The sequence below is a fragment of the Sus scrofa genome, chromosome 8 (assembly GCF_054392235.1).
Source record: "Sus scrofa isolate SSC_HxYL_T2T_F1_AM1 chromosome 8, Sscrofa_HxYL_maternal_Yorkshire_Landrace_v2.0, whole genome shotgun sequence".
Classification (NCBI taxonomy): Eukaryota; Metazoa; Chordata; class Mammalia; order Artiodactyla; family Suidae; genus Sus; species Sus scrofa.
The window spans coordinates 99,658,938-99,678,576 of NC_139390.1; the positions used below are offsets into that span (position 1 = coordinate 99,658,938).

A 19,639-nucleotide genomic window follows, 5' to 3' on the forward strand; every position below is an offset into this window, starting at 1 on the left:
TCTAGTTTTCTCAACACCATTTATTAAAGAGACCGAAGAGCTTTATTGAGATTTTTTTCTGCTCAATCTTCATATAGTTTCAGTTATATGTAACAGTTATATCTGTTCTTGTTTACATTAATGAATGCTAAAGTTTCAAACAAAATAACTATATAGTTAAACATGCATACATGAACACATATATCATTCAGTTATCAAATATAATATATTCTGAAATTTCAAGGTCATCTCTTTAGGTTAACTATATGACAGAATGCTAAAGGCAGTATAGACTTGGCTTTATAGGTAATGGATAAAATTGAAGTGCCCATTTCAAGAAGTGAAATTAACTTATGCCATAGTATGTTCTGAAGTCCCTGAATTAATGGAATTTTTTCCCTATCTCATCCTGTTCTTTGACTAGATGAACTCAGGCTCTTGTTTTTCAGTCCCATGAGTACTGTCATAAAGGGACTACTTTCAGTGGAAATGTCAATTCCTGCCAACTACATTAGGTTAATTCTATGACATTACTTCCCAACAATGTCATGCCATAGGGACTAGTTCTTGAAGTGGCATCAAAATTAATGTATTTCATAAAATTTAGTAAGAATTAGAGATATAACATTATTATGTTGAAATAGAAATAGTATCTATAATAAATGAATATTTTGACATAATTTACTCTTTAAAATCATACATAATTTATCATTTGGTTATCAACATGTTCTCTGTTTTAAAATAAAACATGTTTAATCTCTTTTCATGTATCATTTTGTATAATGAAAATAATAGGAATAATTTATCCTTTTTGAAGCCATGTGTTTCAGAATATCTCTAGGTAAATTGAATTGTGGGAACAAATTTAAACTTGTGACTACTTCCTAGATCAGATGTTGTGGAAAATCCAAGATAATGGATAATAACAAATTGGGATTATCTTATACTAAATTTATAGTCAGAAAAAAATTACAGAATCATTCATGCAGGAGTGATAGACAACATACACTTAAAATGTTTGAAATCTTAATGAATGAAAGAAAATTCAGTCAGGACAGGAGCTCTTCGTCCCACCAGAGAAATATTAGAATATTAAACAACATTTTTTTTTGTTTATTTTCTTTTACAACATTAAGAATTTAGAGAGATTCATTAAAATGTTCAGAAATTAAGAATGGAAATAAGTGATTAGGCTCTCCTGCTCATCAGAAATTGGATCTAAATAAATATATGTTCACACAAAATTTTAAAAATCCATCTAAGTTTAGGAGATACAGTGTGATTCTCATTTTTCTGGAAAATATTATTAAGAACAAATTTCCTGTAATGACTGGTTTTTATCCTTATTCAAATAAGTGCTTCTGGAGATACACTCCTAGCACTCATTTAAGTAGACAAAAGTAGCAGCATTCAATACAGAGACAGAAAGGTGGATTCCTTTACATTAGACAAAGTCCAATATTTTAGACACCCAAGTGGAAAGAATTATTGAAAAGACCTAAATACCAAATTTATTACAGCTGAGCAAATCGAGCCTTACTTCTTCCAACCAAGATAACACAAAGAAAATACAAATTAAAGAATCAGTGCCTTGTTTCACAACACTTATGATGCTGAAACAAAAGATCATTATTTTTAGAATTCATATTTATATAACAGTTAAATTTGGAAAATAGAAATAGTTTTTACTCTCCATCACTAAAACACCCACACACACACACACAGTCATATTCACCACATTTACACATAAAAATGCATTATAAGTAAGGGATATTTAACCTCTTGTGTTGCACAAATTTTTTCTGATTATGTTAGGATTTGTAGAAAACTGCTAACAATATTTATTTGTACTTAGGCTTAATAAAATTTATCAAATAATCAAAATATTAAATATTCTTTAACAATATAATAAATAATGAGTGAAATTGAATGAGTGCTTACTAATAGTTGGGTGTTACATTGGATTATTTTGTTATAACTCCTTTGATCTTAACAGTGTTTATAATAGGCTTTATTAGCTCTATTTTGGAGATGAAGAAATTCAGCCTCTCATAGGTCATGGAAGTGCCTTGAAGTCACAGAACTCTCAAGTGGTAGAACAGTTATTCAAATTCAGGTCCAGTTTCAAAGTGCAAGTGTTTTTTTCCCAACAGGTACCACAGAGTGGAGCAATTATATTTTCAATTCTAATTTAACTTAAATCAAACAAAACATCTTTATTAAAACCATTTTCTTGCTGACTTGCCTATTTATATTTCAGTTTATCCAACAGATATTTTTTGAGACTGTTTTCCAGAAATTTTTGAGTATACAGGGGGAAGACATAAAAATGGGAAAAGAATTACAATACAATACATGCTATAATGCTTGAATAAAATGTTATGGAAGTTTGTAAACAGTGTTTAACTCAGCAGTAATAGTAAGAAGTATGTGTCTTACTCTGTGACAGAAATGTGTCACTAAAGATCATGTAAGTACCATTTTTGAAATGAGGGGCATCTAGAAATAATTCTGACCATAAAGGTGAGAGGTCCAATAGTGAAACCCTTTAGAAGTCAATCTTAGAAGTTTAGATATTATCTTAAAATGTATAGGGACCAGGAGGATATTGGCTTTAAGAATTATAGACAAGGTGTATCCTGAATCAGCACTTTTACTGAAACATAAATCCTCAATATCATATATAGAATGTTTTGGAAAAGGAAGATTAAGTGTGTCTTTTTTTTTGCCACCAGACACATGATAGTGAAGTCACAGTAAATATAAAAGAGAGAAGAGACTGGAAAAGAGCAGTGCTTTTCTGGTAGTATCAAAAGAAATCTGCTTAGGAGGGAAGTGAAGAGTAAGGCTAAAGATAGAGCTTTAACATTTTATTTCAGCTCAATCCATACATTATATATGCAGCAGTATATCTTCTTAATTAGGCTGTTAATTCGATCAGCATGGCTGAGTGCAATTTATTTAGTACAAACTAATAATGGTTTTGCTTATTAAGGATGGTTTAAATGTATGCAGAGAAAAAAAGCCCTTTAAAGAGTTAGGATTCATATCAGTCAGGGTTCCTGGTGGCAAAACACCTGTAATAAAGCAACAAAAAAACTTTAAGATAAGAAAAAAATAATTTGTTGGATAGGTAGCAGATAGTTTCTAGAATTTATAGTTGTGCTGGACAACTGGACTCTGAAAATGGGTGGAGCCAGTGGTGGGTGTTCTCCAGACATCGTTCTCCAGACATCCTTTGGCTCAGTACTGGCAACTCTGCCCTTCCCACATGTGTGCTCTGCTTTAACTCGTGTAAAGTAAACTGGATTTTGAAGATCCAGATATAAAAAGCAATGTAAAATCATCATATTGGTATTGTGACATTGATTACATGCTGAAATGATAATATTTTGGGTCTACTGATTTAATAATATATCTTTTAAAAGTAACCTTACTTGTGTCTTTTTATTATTTTTGATGTGACTACTTGAAATTTTGAAATCAGATATTCAGGTTGCATTTGTGACTTGTATTATGTTTCTACTGGATAACATTCTATAAGTCAAGCCAAGGTTTTATGTGCACAAGTGTGTGTGTGTGTGTGTGTGTGTGTAGGAAAAAACGATAGGAATCAGGGGAAAACTGACAGTAACGTTGAACTATAGCATTGGATTACTGTCTTCCGCCAAGCCAATGTCAGTTTTACCATCATCCAAAACCCTGATTCTGCCCTGGGGAAATGAGAAGAGAATAAAATAGCATAGCGCTTTCCTGGGAGATAACCCAGTAAAGTTACAGGAAAGGAGAGATGAGGGGAGTGAACTTCCCTTAGGAAGTGTTAGGAAGGAATACTAACCAGTATTCAGCTTAGGAAAAATTTACTGTTTGCTGTGTCAATGAAAAAATTAATCAGTAGATCTAAGAAAGAAATAGAAGATTTTATCCGTGACAAATTGAGGATTGTAACATGGGAGCATATTCTCAGAAAGCTATGATAGCTGTCCAGCGCATTAAAGGTCAAGGCATAGTTATATGGGTTTTTGAGACAGAGGGCTGTATGTTCAGTGACATAGATAGTTGCACAGTCAGACCTGTCAGTACAAAGCGGTGAGTCATCCTGACCCTTTCCATGATCACAAAGGAATGTTATCTTTCAAGAAGTCATTTTGTTGGTGCTAGGAAATTCTTTATGGTTGTGGAGGTATTTCTTCAGATGGGGAGGTTTGGTAGATGCATAAAGCTGCTCTGCAATTCACAGTAGAGGGGAGAGAGGAGGCCAAAAGGCTGAGAAAAATTTCTGTTTAAATTTTTCTTGTCTTGCCCATAAAATATGAATTTCACTACACAGCTGTTTGGGTAATTTCTATATTTTCTTGGCATATTTCTTCATCAGATTAGATGTAGAAACCAAACAAATTTCCTATAAAAACAATGCTAATAATGTGAGAAAAAGATAAAGCCAGAAGTCATTTAAGTTCACACAGTTTAGTAGAAAGAACATGGATTTTATTGTCACACTGCACTCACAGGGATGTGTGAAAAGAAATTGGGAGAGTGCATTCAAAAAAGAGAACATTCTAATCCTGTTACTTCTTATCAGCCTTATAAAACACCAAATAACACACTTAGTAAAAGCAAATGTTTTAACTGTTTGTGCAAGAAAATCTGATTTTTTTTTTTTTTTTTTTTTTTTTTAGAGCAGTCAAAACATGAGTAAATGCTGATCTGCTGTTTCAAACAGTAGAATTCAGTTCTTCTGTTATGCCTGTTAAACCAAGAATTGCTGAAGAAAGCAAACATCTTACCAGGGACAGATCCTGTTTGAGCTTATAGTTTTGCCGTAGGCCAAAAGGGGAAGGGAAACCCTTTCTAACCATATGCAGCTGTCATCTTGCTAAAAGGGAAAGTCTCCCTCAAGCAATTCCCTATAAAGAAATATCATTATCTCCAGTAGCTCTTTTGATTATTCTGCATACCAATCCATCAGCCAGTTTTCTAGGAGCAGTTTGGAGATGGCTGTTAATGCTAGTAGCAATTAGAAAGAAAATCGATCCTGTAAAAGCAACAGTTTGATGTTCACTTTAACAAATGGCCACTTCAACAAATAATACCAGAACCTTTCCATTCTTAAAAGTTACAACAGACATAAAACAAAATGATTGCCTTGACCAGGTGTTTGAACCTTCATAGGCATAAAGTACAAGACTGATAGTTTAAAGAGATATAATGAAAATCATTTAACAGACATAGATACTGCTCATTTTTGAAAGATTTAATAAGAAAAGAAAGCTCTCTCCCTGATATTTTCATTCTAAATTTCAAAGAGGTAAAGAACAAAATAATGTCATTAGAAGCAACATGGATGGACCTAGAGATTATCCAACTAAGTGAAATAGACAGAGAAAGATAAATATCATATGAGATCACTTACATGTGGAATCTAATAAAAATGATAAAAAATAACTTATTTATAAAACATCAAATTCATACATTTCAAAATCCAACTTAATGGTTACCAAACCATGGCAGGGAGAGGGGTAAATTAGGGTGAAATTAACACATACACACTACTATATGTAAAATAGATAACTAGCAAGGGCTTACTATATATAGCACAGGAAAATCTACAGTATTCTGTATTAACCTATATGGGAAAAATCATGGATATATGTGTATGTATATATGACTAATTCATTTTGCTGTACACCTGAAGCTAATAGATTTTAAGCCAACTATACTCCAAGAATATACTAAAAATTTTTTTTCACAGAGGGTGGATACTAGATTTAGTTTTTTGATTTTAGTGTCATGGCTGCCTGGTTTATATTTGTAATCACACCTACATGAAGGAAAAGCTAATTTTAGCCTTCTAAGTAATTTAAGTAACAAGGCTGTAGACAACATTAAAAAAGTGTAATTCTTTATGGTGTAAGTATTTGTTGAATTAAAACATTGTCAGAAACAGCCAGGTGAATATATGGAGCAGGTATTATTATTCCCTATGACAGCTGGCTTTGTAGGAGTCTTTTTTCTTCTTTATATTTTTTACTTTTTAATTTTTCCAGTTTTATTGAGATATAACTTAAATATAACATTGTATTAGCTTAAGATGTTATTCTGAGGCAGTGAATATGATAGATTTAAATGCCCAAAGTCTCTTCACATCAAACTCATAAATCTCAGCAATTATTTTAATAGTCTGAGACAAGTTGCCCTAGAATATATTCTAACAACTTTAATGGCTAATAAATGTTTTTTCTGAATTTCATAGAATTTTAAAAAACATGGGCTCATATGATTAGTTCAACCAAGCCCAATGCCTGTGACTTTAATTATATCCCCATAGGAAACTAAGCTACCAAAATTAAGCCATTTTCAACACATAGTGCACTTGTAGTAGCAAGCCCACTAGGCTAGAGAAAATAATGCGACTTTGCACAAACAAATAATAATGATTAGTAGATACCGAATTCCTGCAGATGACTACCACATGCCTTGTCTTCTGCCAAACCTTTTGATATAACTCATCACAACTTTAAAGGAAAGAATGAACTTTCGACAGGTTTACAGGTAATCAAACTGAAATTCAAATTGAAAGCATATCTCTGACTTTGTATAGATGATTTTTTCATTTCACAACTGTGCATCTCATTACAGACACTCAATATGACATTGATGAGAAGGAAATAAATAGTGGAGGAATAATTTACTAGAGTATATTATTCAATTTTTACATATTTCTGGACTTTAAAAATATGTCTAAGACTTAAAATAATTTGTTATCAAATAATATATATCAATTTTATATATTAGAACATTCATTTCAGTATTTTTAAACCAACAATATTAACATTTTTAGAAAATAAGTTTTTTCCAATGTTCTTGAATATTGAATATTAACCTTCTCAAATAAATATAGTGCTTTAAACATTCCCTGTGTATGCTGAGAAATAACAAAATGCAAATAGGAAAATAAAAGATTTTTTTCTAAATTCATACCTTAACTGATTGTGAATCATGGTAAACAATTTGTTTAACTTTGCAAGGTTCTTTTCTAATATAAACATAAATATGAAATATTTGGAACGCAAATATTTTAGTTTCCATTCAACTATTACTATTTATTATGTATGAGTTTTAAAGTATATTTTATTGAAAATATTTACATTTGAAGTTATAGTTATAGCACAAAGTCAAAGCATGTAAGATGTGTACTTATTGACATGTATAGAATACTCTCATATAAATTATATAAATTAGAAAATACCACTCTTTTTTTTTTGGTCTGTCTTTTCTAGGGCCTATGGAGGCATATGGTGGCATATGGAGGTTCCCAATCTAGGGGTCCAATCAGAGCTGTTGTCGCTAGCCTACACCAGAGCCATAGCAACGCAGGATCCGAGCTGCGTCTGCGACCCACACCGCAGCACACAGCAACGCTGGATCCTTAACCCACTGAGCAAGGCCAGGGATCGAACCCGCAACCCCATGGTTCCTAGTCAGATTCGTTAACCACTGAGCCACGATGGGAACTCCAGAAAACACCACTCTTTTGGTCACTTTTGATCATGAGCTTACCTTCTAATGATGAAGGTGGTTCGCACATTGATTTTTAATCACTAAGAAAAAACACTTGAAATACACTAAACATAATTGTGATCTTAATAGGATGGGAATTATAAATGGATATAATCCTGCTGTATCATTTTAAACATTACTTCAGTCATTTGGGTTTTGGGTTTGGAAAATATTAATTTCCCTTTTCATATATTCAAATTTACGCAAAATGAACGTTTATTTATTCTTTTTTCTTTTTAGGGTTGTACCCTTGGCATATGAAAGTTCCCAGGCTAGGGGTCTAATCTGAGCTCCATCTGCCGGCTGGATCCGAACTATGTATGTGACCTACACCACAGCTCACTTGCAATGCTGGATCCTTAACCCACTGAGTGAAGCCAGGGTCAAACCTGCATTCTAGATCATGGTTACTAGTCAGGTTCATTACTGCTGAGCCACAGTGGGAACTCCCAAAATGAGCTATCTTTTAACTGGCAAAATTCCCAGTGCTATTCTGGACAATTAGCACAAAATTGAATGACTAAATTAATATGTATTATAATCTTACATTAAAGACTATGAGTTTCCTTATTTGAAAGAATCTTAATGAACTGCTCATCTTTATGTGTGGTAAAGTTTTCTGAGCACTTCCTGGTATAGTTATGTGCATGAGTTAGGATATCAGTAGATATATTTGGAGGAGGTTGATAATTTATACTAGTAAATTCATCAATTAAAGTATTATTTATGCTTATAACATCACATGTTATTAAAGGTACTTCATCTTTATTAATAGCAAATTATAATACAGTTCAAATATTAAACATTTGAATTTAATAATTAAAAAATTAATTCAGTCATCTTATACTTTATGATCTTAAGGTTAAAATGATATCTAAGAGAATAAACAAAATGTGTTCTTTCTGTACTTCAGTATTTACCCAGAATTTATATACCCAGGATTTCTAACTTCTATTAAAACCTCTAATCAGCTCATTGTCCAGGAAAATTAATTCATTTTTACCAATTTTTTTTATATCCCACAAATAGCAATTTTAATCACTGAAGAGGGAATTTGTTATAATTGGTTCGACCATTCTTTGGGCCACATTTTATAACCCTATAACTTCATCATAAGTCAAGATTTTCCTCATTTGCTGAAGCATATCAATAGCATATTAAGTGAAAAATCTGCCTTTTTATTCATCTGCCAAAGTTGGAATTCTACACTGTCAATAATAAAAGAAAATATTGAGACTTAATTATGTGGTGATTTTGTTATAAGGTAGAAATTTGCCTTCAGAAGTGATATGAAATAATTGTGAAAAAAAGTATAAGATGTTTTTTAAAAGACAAAGATTTCCCAAAGACGAGAAAGAACAGATGTACCGTCAGCATCACTCTGTGAGTACCAGTACTCAAGAGGTACTGGCAGTAGGTTTCTCCACCCCCTGCTGCTCTCGTGAGAATGAAACTCTGAATACATTCTACAGAGATTTGTCAAGTTAGTAATCCATGCATAGTCCTTTTGGGGGAAATTAGAGTGCTGAACATTAATGGACAAAATAATAGTACCTGGGTAGCAATTATAATCTTGCTTAAAAGGATAAATGCATTCAATTAAAGAATTTTTCGTATTTGATCACTGACTTCATGTGTATGTATGGATGGGTGTGTTACAGTTTTAGAGAATTACTGCCAAAATAATGCATGATATTTAGTAGACAGTTTGTGTTATTCATTATTCAGTGGGTAGGTCATGGCTCTGCTGAGCTCAGTTTAAAGGTTAGCTGGGCTTGACCGAAGCCTTCTCATTTGATTCTTGTCTGCTCCATCTGCTTATTCTCCTGAAGCAGTGGCTATCTGGAGCATATTCTTCTCCAAGTGAAAGGCAAAAAGGCAAGAGTGAAAGCCAAACAGCATTAGCACACTTTACATTTCTGTGCTGGTCACATCTATCTGCTAATATTTCATTGGGCCAGTGCAAGTCATAGGGCCACATCCAAACTCAGTGGGACAGCTGAGTTTACTCTTCCTGCAGAGAGGCAGCCGTAGTAAAGTGAGAAGCAAACAACAAATTGAAAGCAAGCAGTGTAACTCTGTCCTCTTGCACAAGGATTGATTTCCCGTCTATTTGAAAAATACATTAACTTCTCTGTATCTTATCCCTTTATGACATTACTCACTTATGGAGCTGTTGTAAGGATGAGTAAGAAAAAATGTAAAGCAACTAACGCAAACTTCAAACATAGAAGTTGCATTCTGTAGCTATTAATATTAGTCATAATAATGATAAATATAATACTTAATTTTAATGTGAATAGAATTCAGTACCTCCCTATGTTTCTATCTGAAACATTATCACGATGCTATATTAGAGAATATTTTTTACTCTTTCTATATTCCAATAATATGCTTAGTTGTAAATTATAACCATAGTAACTCTTGAATGAGGGGAAAAAAGAGAATCAAGTGGGTTAGACAGAAGTCTTAAGACTTAACTTGCTAATAGAATTGACTCCCAGGGAATACAAAATCCCTGCAAACACAGTAAGTGAAATTTTATGGTAAAATGAATCTTACTCACGTAGTATACTCCAAAGAAATAAGACACACACAAAATATTTCTAGCAAATATCAACTTACATATATGTAAGTTCAAAGGTAATTACTTTGGGAATTTACAAACATGATAGAATGGTTGAGAATGAAATACATGAATACGTGAAACAATTAAAAGCAAACAATTGGTAACATTGCCTAGTTTAAACAATGATTTAAGTTTTTACATACTATGCAGTAATTGAAAATATTATTTGATAATTTGACTATGCCATGACCAGGTAGCTTTCAAGTGGTGAAAATTATTTCCATTCTCCCCCCACCCCTTTTTGCTTTGCTTTTCTTCTTCCCAGCTGCCAGATGGAAGTGTGCATTGGCCTCCACCAAATCATCAACATCTCTGCTTAAATTCTAGTGAGCTCTGAGTGCTCCATTACCCATTGCCTTCTGCCCCATTTGATCCAGGCACATTTGCCACTTTGATGCCTTTGCCGTGCAAACACGGTGCACTAATCAAAGCTTCCTTGCTCCATCCTGTGAGAACCTCTCATCATTGCTGAGGTTTTCAAATCTGGTGCACAACATTACAACTTCATTTTGTTCCCTTTGATCCTATCAGTCTGACACTCTGATCCATGCCTTGTCCTAACTGAACTCGTCAGAGCTTTTACACTTTTGTTTTCGACAGCAGTGACAAAGATTCCAACCAGATGAGATTTTTCCTTTTTATGTTGAATTTTCAGCATCAGTTATTTTCTGTTTAATTCTGGTTCTAGAATATGTTCATTAGTATTATTGGTGTTGTATTTTTAAATGTCTTTATTTTTAACTAGGGCTTTCCAAAAGCAATGAAATATATCCAGATCAGAGTTGTATATTTCATAATTGCTTAATGCACCATGGGTGTTCAATCAACGACTCTAAAATACCAGTAGCTTAACAGAAACAATCACTGGTGTGTAAAGCAAATGCACTGATGAACTAGAGTGTTTTAGACTTCCATCTTAGGGAAATATGCTTCATCTAATGACCTTTATCTGAAAATACTTTTTGTCTACTGTGGTAGAATTAGAAAGATTGGAATGTGTTTTAAATATGCTGAGTGTCCAAATAGGAATGGAAAACATACTTATGATTAGATTTGACGATTGGCTTGCTCCAGTTTTCTTGCTTCCACTTGTTTCATACCTGGAAATCTTGATGTACGTATTTTCCTGCATATCTTTTTCATGAGCTGTATCAAATTATATTAATTCAATGACGTGAATATATTCATTCAACTTGTAAAACAGTCAAAATAAAAGCTCTAGGAGGATTTCCCTTTTAGTGCAGAGAGTTAAGTATCTGGTATTGTCACTGCAGTGGCTCAGATGGCTACTGTGACACAGGTTTGATTCCTGGTCACTGCTGTGGCACAGGTCCCATCCTTGGCTTGGGAATTTTTACATGTCTCAAGCGTGGCCAAAAAAATTTTTTTAAGCTTTAGGAGATGGTTTATTTCGCTAGAGATTCTGTTTTACTAATATTTAGTAACATAAATTCCCCAATTCTGAAGGAATTATGAAGAAACATTTTTATGCCAATGGATATGTTTCTAGGACTCCAACATAGACAGTAAATATAAGTTAGTCCCTGGAAGGGAAGCTATATTGGACTGTCCATAAGAGAAGCAGGATATCATCAGTGAATCTATACTGATAAGATTGTTACATACCATTATTTTCTGTATGAAACAGTTACGTTACTGTTTTACTGTCTTAGACTCTAAGGATGTGATGAACAAAATGATTAGAAGGCAAACTATTACCAAGAAGTATCACCATGTATACACTAATTATCTCTTGGGATTTTTAGACATTATACAATAGGAATCACTAAACTAGTAAGAACTTAGGAAAGTTTCTATTCTCCATTCGAAGAGTAGAAATATCTGCAGGAAAATTTATAATTCACCAAGTGAAATATATAGGGCACAATGTACTAGCCTAGTTATAACTCTTGCCCTCCTGGTGGTTAGGTACAGAATCTCACAGGTGAGAACTTAGCCCATTGACTGTGTAGGAACTTCATACTTCATAATAGACAGTAGACGGTCTACTGGTGATGAATCATTTGTAATTTACCAATATGATCTCTTTAGTAACTTATATCCTTAGTTGAGGAGAAGGGAGTAATAACGTGTATTGATGAGGTGGAGAATGTCTGGAATATCCAGGACAATCTTGAAGATGTGACTTAAGCAAGATTGCGAGAGTACCTAGGACCTGATGCCACACTTGCCTGATGGGAAGAGGAAGGTGAGCTAGAAGACAGCATATCTAATGGTGTTCTCTTCTTGTCTGAAGGAGGCAGAGTCCAAGTTTCTTGACCAAGGCAGGCCTATAAATGCGATCACATGTGTGTTTTGACTTTTTAGAGTACTGGGCACCAAGAATAAATAAAAGATTAAGTTTCTCAGAGATGGTATTTTTCCCTCCCATAATTGGAGGAGAATTCCTCCTATAAGTCTGGTAGGACTTTGTGTAAGTCTCGTAGGACTGGTAGTTAAGTAGTTACAGTTCTTGGGTCAGAGATGCTTGATCCAAGTCAGCCTCTGGGTGCAGTGGTGGCTTGTTGGGCACATTCCCAAGCAGGCTTGCAGTTCTATTTGGGGGATAAAATGGATGGCAAGAGGGCCTCTGTTATTCTTTGATTAGGAGATATAAATTTTATGTGACCCGTGTGTGTGTGTGTGTGTGTGTGCGCATGTGGAGGAGGGGAGAATCATTTTAGAGAATGTGCTGGAGGATCGAGCTATGTATTACAAAACAGAACTAAAAGATGGTGGAGCTTGAGAGCAATAGGTGGCTAATGGGTGACATCAACAGAACTGGATCCTGTTCTATATAAAACCAGCCTGCACCGATTTAATTATGTAAGTCCATTCTCTCCTTTGCCTTTAAGAGCATTTGATTTGAGTTTAATTCACCTGCAATTGAAAGCATTTATTTACTGAGTTCTACATTTATTGGGATATTTGAGCTCATGTGCAGTGTTTTCATTTTGTGCAACACTTTCAACATAGTATAATATTCTCAAGATAAAAAGGAATTTGCCAGCTTGTTTTACAAAGTGGTAGGACAAACAGGAGACATCTAACAAACATCCAAAGTGAAAGTGTTGGAATTGGAGCCATAGTAAAATTGAATTATTATAATATTTAATAATGTCTTTAAAAGGAAAGGTCATTTTTTCTTTCATACATCTGGAGAATCAAAGATTAAAGATAAAATTCACTTTTGTAAAATAGACTGAAAGTTGCTACTTATGAAGTTCTAAAGATAAATTAGCTTTAGCCTTGCCATCTGCTTCTTAGAAAACTATACTTTAATCATCTCAAAGTGTTATCTTTTTATTTTTTATAACAATTAATATAAATTATTTTATATTATTTAAAAATAATATAAATTGTGAAAATTCCGAATTTTTAAAATTCAGAAATTGTGAAAAGTTGAAGATAACATAATGAAAAGCATACAGATCCTACCTCCTAGAAACTGTGTGCTCCAAAAGGCTTGTCTTTGTTCTTTGAACACATGAATACATTTCTGCCCTTCATACAGATTATAGTTATTTTCTGTAGAGAAAATGTTACCTGCCTATAATAGGTAATAAAGTAATATATAGAAAATATCCCATCAAAAAATTAGATAATATTCAAATATATAATTTTTAATATGACAATTGAAAATACTATCTTCTTATAATTTGCATTTCATTAATTAGTAGTAAATTTAACAATTCTTTTTTTTTTGTCTTTTTGCTCTTTCTTGGGCTGCCCCTGCGGCATATGGAGGTTCCCAGGCTAGGGATCGAATCGGAGCCGTAGCCACCGGCCTATGCCAGAGCCAGAGCCACAGCAACGCGGGATCCGAGCCGCGTCTGCAACCTACACCACAGCTCACGGCAATGCCGGATCGTTAACCCACTGAGCAAGGCCAGGGACCGAACCCGCAACCTCATGGTTCCTAGTCAGATTCGTTAACCACTGCGCCACGACGGGAACTCCCTAACAATTCTTAATACATTGCTGGTCTTTTCTTTTTTTAGCAGCTTATTTGTTTCAATTGTTCTATCGGTGCAGTTTTTAATTTCCTAAGTGAGTATTTTAAATGCAAGATATTAAACTACTTATAATCATTGATATCTCATATTTAGTCCTATTAGTGAAACGTATTTGTGATTTTCTTTTTTACACTTTTTTTTACTCCTTTACTGTAAGAATTATAATATTCTTTGCTCCTACCATTTCCAGTATTTTGAAAACTATGTAACCTATTTAAAATTTTATTAGTTAAAAATTTGAAAATTATTCCTTTTACTGTGCTTTGTAATTTTCAAATTAAGATAAAACATTTATCATTTAATATGTGCCACTATTATATGAGTATATTAGGAATACTTTGTCATTGGTTTTATCATTTTCCAATTCTTTTTACTATAATGTAGATTTTTTTTATTCACATGAATTTAGTCAATAATATTTATTGATGTTTACATGCAAGTTTTTTGTTGTTTTTGTTTGGGTGTTTGTTTGTTTCTTCTTTTTTGCTTTTTAGGGCTGCACCTGTGGCATATGTAATTTCCAAGGCTATAGGTCGAATTGGAACTTAAGCTGCCAGCCTATGCCCTATGCCACAACTCATGGCAGCACCAGATCCTTAACCCACTGGGTGAGGCTGGAGATTGAACCCATATCCTCGTGTATGCTAGTCGAGTTGGTAACCCACTGAGCCACAACATGAATTCTCTATATGCAGATTTCTAACCAGATAAAAAATATTTTTCTAGATTTACTTTTCTTTTTAATTGCTTTTATATAGTGATTTCCTTTGCATTCTTAAGATCCAAATTTTGATTTTTTTCCCTCAAGTCAATTGAAAAATATTCAGGTAATAAATATTTTTTAGAAGTTGCATCGTGTTTTCTTGAAACCTGATATTTAAGACTTCATTTTGAATGGAAAATATTTGCAAATGATAACTTGACAAGTCGTAATATTCTTAAGTTACAAACATGTTTCCCCAAACATACTTTGTAAATACTGCTTCATTCTTATAATAATAGGTTTCTCATTTATTTGTGATGAGACTGGTTGCCTTGTTATAGGCATTTAATATCACACTACATAGTATTAGGTTATCCTTGTAACATTAGGTTCATGGTAATAAGTATGTCAACAATTTCCTATGTAAGTAAATAGCTAAGAATTTGGGATAGACTCAATATTAAACTCCAGATATCAATCTTACATATTTTACATATATGTAAGGAAAATTTTAGACTTCTCCAGTTTTTCAATAAAATAATGGATTCCTCTTATGTATATTTCATTTTATTTTCCTTAACCAAATACCTGCTAGTCCCATTCCCACAATGGTCTTGTGCTTGTTTAGGTACCATTTATAATTCATTGATTTTTGTAATTGTTTTGAGGAACACTGAAACATTAGAACCTGTTTGTACTCTTGAATATGTATGTGTCAGTTGTCTGTTTTGTTGTTGTTTTTATCATGTGAGTGAAGAATAGTAAGAACAAAATGACACATTAATGGAGTTAAAATGATGAATCTCTTTTAACATGATGCGCCAAACACTTAAGCAGTCAGACCATAACATTTGTAAGAAGTCATGGTGTGTAAAATCTGAGCAAGGAACTTAAAAGTAATAATTATTTTTTTAGGATCTCAGAAGAGATGCAAACAGTTTTCATCTTAACCTTGATATGGATGTGTATTTGTCTTTTTTGGAGTTTGCTTTTATTTTAAAACCTGTAAAAGCATTGTGATGAAATCAAACATCTCGCCAATACATTTGGAGAAAAAAAAATGATTGCCTGTTACTATACTGTATATCACTCAGAAGCATATTTGCACAGCTGTCTTTCATAATTTACCTGTAATTTTGCATGGAACGTAGAAACTTAATAAATGCCATCCACAGGAAGAAATATTTTAAAGAAAATAGTTGATGTATATATTTGAAGGCCTGTCTAAATATAACTAACCTCAAAATACTGTTTTTCTGTTAAAAAATTGAAAAATAATTTTAGACATTGCTGTGAATTAACATTTTGGATTTAATGATTTGGCCATTTAAACATTTGAACATATTTAAAGATTTAAACATTTGATTTTAAATGAACTCATTTAAAATTCCTTGTGTGCTTGTTTTTACTAATAATCTGTGTGAAACTATTTTAATCAAATAAGTTGGTTTTAAAATTTTATAAATAATGACAATTATTGTTTCCGTAATTCCTGAGTTAGCATTTTGATTGCACTAGAGCAGTTTCTAGATTTCGTCTTAACACACACACACACACACACACACACGTTTAGTTGGTAGCAGAACATTCTGGCATGGCTTTCAGAGGGTAAATTGAAAACCCAAAGGAATTGCATTTTTCTTTTTCTGATTCTGAATTTCTTGCATTTGTTATATTAACATGATGTGAATACCCTATTTTCCTTTTCAACAAAGCATAAATCTAGATCCCTTTGGATCCTGTAAAGAATAGAGAGTGATCTTCTTTGAAGTAATGAGTTCACAAAAAAAAATCAAAAGTAGTTTAAAAGATACTATGTGGCATATCTCATAAGGTGAAGAATGCCTTCAATAAAATCTCAATTTGGGGTTTCTTTTCTTTTCTTTTTTTTTTTCAGGAATGAGGAAGCTGATACTCATTTCAAAAGCAACGATTAGAAAGTAGATGCCGTTGCTAGAAAATACTTTTTTGATGCCTGACAGCAGATGATATTGAATAAAAATGAGGTAAATACTCTCACAATTTCATAAATTTAAAAACTCATTTAAAAGTTTTAGAATTTTTTTTTTTTTTTAAGTCACTTGTCTTTTTTAGGGCTGCGTGCGCGACTCATGAAGGTTCCCAGGCTAAGGGTCTAATCAGAGCTGTTGCTGCCAGCCTATGCAAGAGCCACAGCAATGCCAGATCTGAGCTGTGTCTGTACCTACACCACAGCTCACGGCAATTCTGGATCCTTAACCTACTGAGCTAGGCCAGGGATTGACCCCGCAACCTTATGGTTCCTAGTTGGATTTGTTTCCATGAAACAATGGTGGGAACTCCAGTTTTCAAAGTTTTTATTGTTAAATGTATACACTGAAATATATGCTTATAGTTAAAGAATAATAATAACTATATGTTAGACCCTTCTATACATTATTAGTCTGAGATAACAGATTATTGGTGTTTTAAGAGCTCCAAGTGTGATCCTCTATGCAAACCTTTTTTCTTAACTCCTGAAATACGTGTTCTCTTATTTTTACTAATAATTTTAAAGTATTTGTTTCCATAGGTATACAGTACTTGATTTTCCTGTTTGAAACTTTGGTAAATAGATACTGAAGAGAATTAATCTGTGATTTCATTATTTCAATCAATTACATGATTAAGATAACCAAGTGGATGTGTCTGATAGAATTCCTTTTGAATAGAGTGGACTCTTCCAATGTGTGTGCGCAATAATTTTATCTATACTAGTGTTAGGAATCAAATAGGTCGATTCCTGTATTTTGGTATAATGAGGAATGCTCTGAGGAATATACTTGTGTTTGTTTCCTAGTGCTATGGAAGAGAACTGCTGTCTTGGTTTGTCAACTTTAATAGTAATATAATTTATTTTCTAAATTAGTTTCGCTAGTTTATGCTATCACAATTTGGCATTCTCATTACTTCACATCATCTACAACCCTAAATATTATCTGACTTTTAATTTTTGTAAATCTGATTTTTGTGAAATGACATACTATTGTGCGTTTAATTTGCATTTCCCTGAAAAGCAGAGAGGTAAATGATCCTGTACCTATTCTGTGCCATTTGTATATCTTCTTTTGCAAAGTGCCAATTTATACATTTTTGCCAGTTTTCATTCTGATTTTTCTTTTTATTATTGAATTGAATCTGTATATGATCCATGCCACCATTTTGCTAATTATGGGTTTTGTATATTTTCTTCAGTGTGTGACTTGAAGCATTTCAGTTACTTTTTGGTAATTTTGAATTTCAATGTATTTTAATTTTTAAATTCAATGTATTAAATAAACCAATCTTTACTTTTACAATTACAAAGTAATCACACTTTTTTTTTCCTCCTTTCAATCTTTTAAGTTTATTACTTTAAATTTCTTTTACTTTGCCAAATAAACCCTCAAGTAAAATATCGTCTAGCTAGTTGACATAAATGTTTTGTTTCTGTTCTGAAAGTAAATATTTGAAATACATAAATACTTTCACCATTCAATATCATGTTTGTTGTAAGATTTTTGTAAATGCCTCTGTTAATTTAGTAATGTTTATTAGAAGTTTCTTGTGTTGTCTATACCTGCTGTTGGATTTTATAGACACCTCTGAATATGTCATACTGATCCTTTTTTCTTTTTGAATTGCTTCTTATGGTAAATCATGTTCAATTCTCTAATTCAAACACATTACTGAGATTATGCTGCAGTATCTTTTCTACACAATTATTCTGATCATTCACTGTTACATTTAGCACTATTGCATCCATGTGCTATTATTTTTAGCACATTTGAGATTTCCTGCAATTTTCTTTCACGTCCTTTTATGTTTGTATTATTTTACCTGTTGCTATGCAATGAATTACCCCCAAATTTAGTTGTTTAAAATAAAAAGTATTATCTTGAAGTTTCTGAGACTTAGAAAACTGGGCGCCTCTTGCACAAGGTTTTATCTGAGGTTTTACAGGGGGATAATCCTCTAACAACTTCACTCATGTAGTTTTTGGCAAGATTCAATTTCTTAGTGTCTGTTGAACTGACGTCCTCAGTTTTTCATTGACTGTTGATTAATTCCTTCAATTCCTTGCCAAATTAGCCTTACTGTATAGCACATCTCACAGCATAGCAGCTGGCTTTCCCACAGAACAGCAAATGAAAGCACAAGAGAGGGAGAACAGATGCAAAGTTTTGTGTAACCTAATCTCAGAAACCTAATCTCCCATTGTTACTGAGGTCTGTCCTTTAATTGTCTATTAAAACATGTCCTTTAGCCCTTGTAACTGTGGAGTGATATGGATCATGAAGAGTCTGTGTTATGTCCGGTAACTGAACTCATTGATCTGCAGCTGGGCTGCAAATCTGGGCCTGATTTTTGATGCAATATGATTAGAAAACAAATGTGGTCTTGTAGGACTTGGACAGTGTGACTGAAGTCAGTGGAATGCTTGGGGATGGCTAAGCCACACCCATAGAAAGTATCAGCTGCAGTCAGGACCAACTAAAACCTTTTGGATGGGACAGGAGGCTCAGTGTGATCTACCTGCCAAGAAGGTCTTAGTCCACTGTCTCTTGCCATCTATCTCAGGGCAGGGTGTTTAGCCTGACCAGGGTCTGGCAGCGAGGGTAGCTTTTCGATGCTTTTTCTGATGATGGTGGCAGTTTATGTGTGTAAGCCCACTCTAGGAGGGTATCTGAATTTTCATGAGCTGTCTGCTCCTGTATTCAGGTGTTTGCATATATGTTCTGGGATCAAGAACAC

The 19,639-nt window shown here is 33.3% G+C and overlaps 1 long non-coding RNA gene across 4 annotated transcripts in view; it reads left to right on the forward strand.

The window, feature by feature from the left end:
- Positions 1-19,639, forward strand: part of LOC106504727 (uncharacterized) — a 394,910-nt gene that overhangs the window by 180,716 nt on the left and 194,555 nt on the right. For all 4 annotated transcript variants that reach the window (XR_014812982.1, XR_014812981.1, XR_014812983.1 and 1 more), the window contains one exon: positions 16,785-16,893. This is a non-coding gene — a long non-coding RNA (uncharacterized LOC106504727). The remainder of the gene's footprint in view (positions 1-16,784; positions 16,894-19,639) is intronic.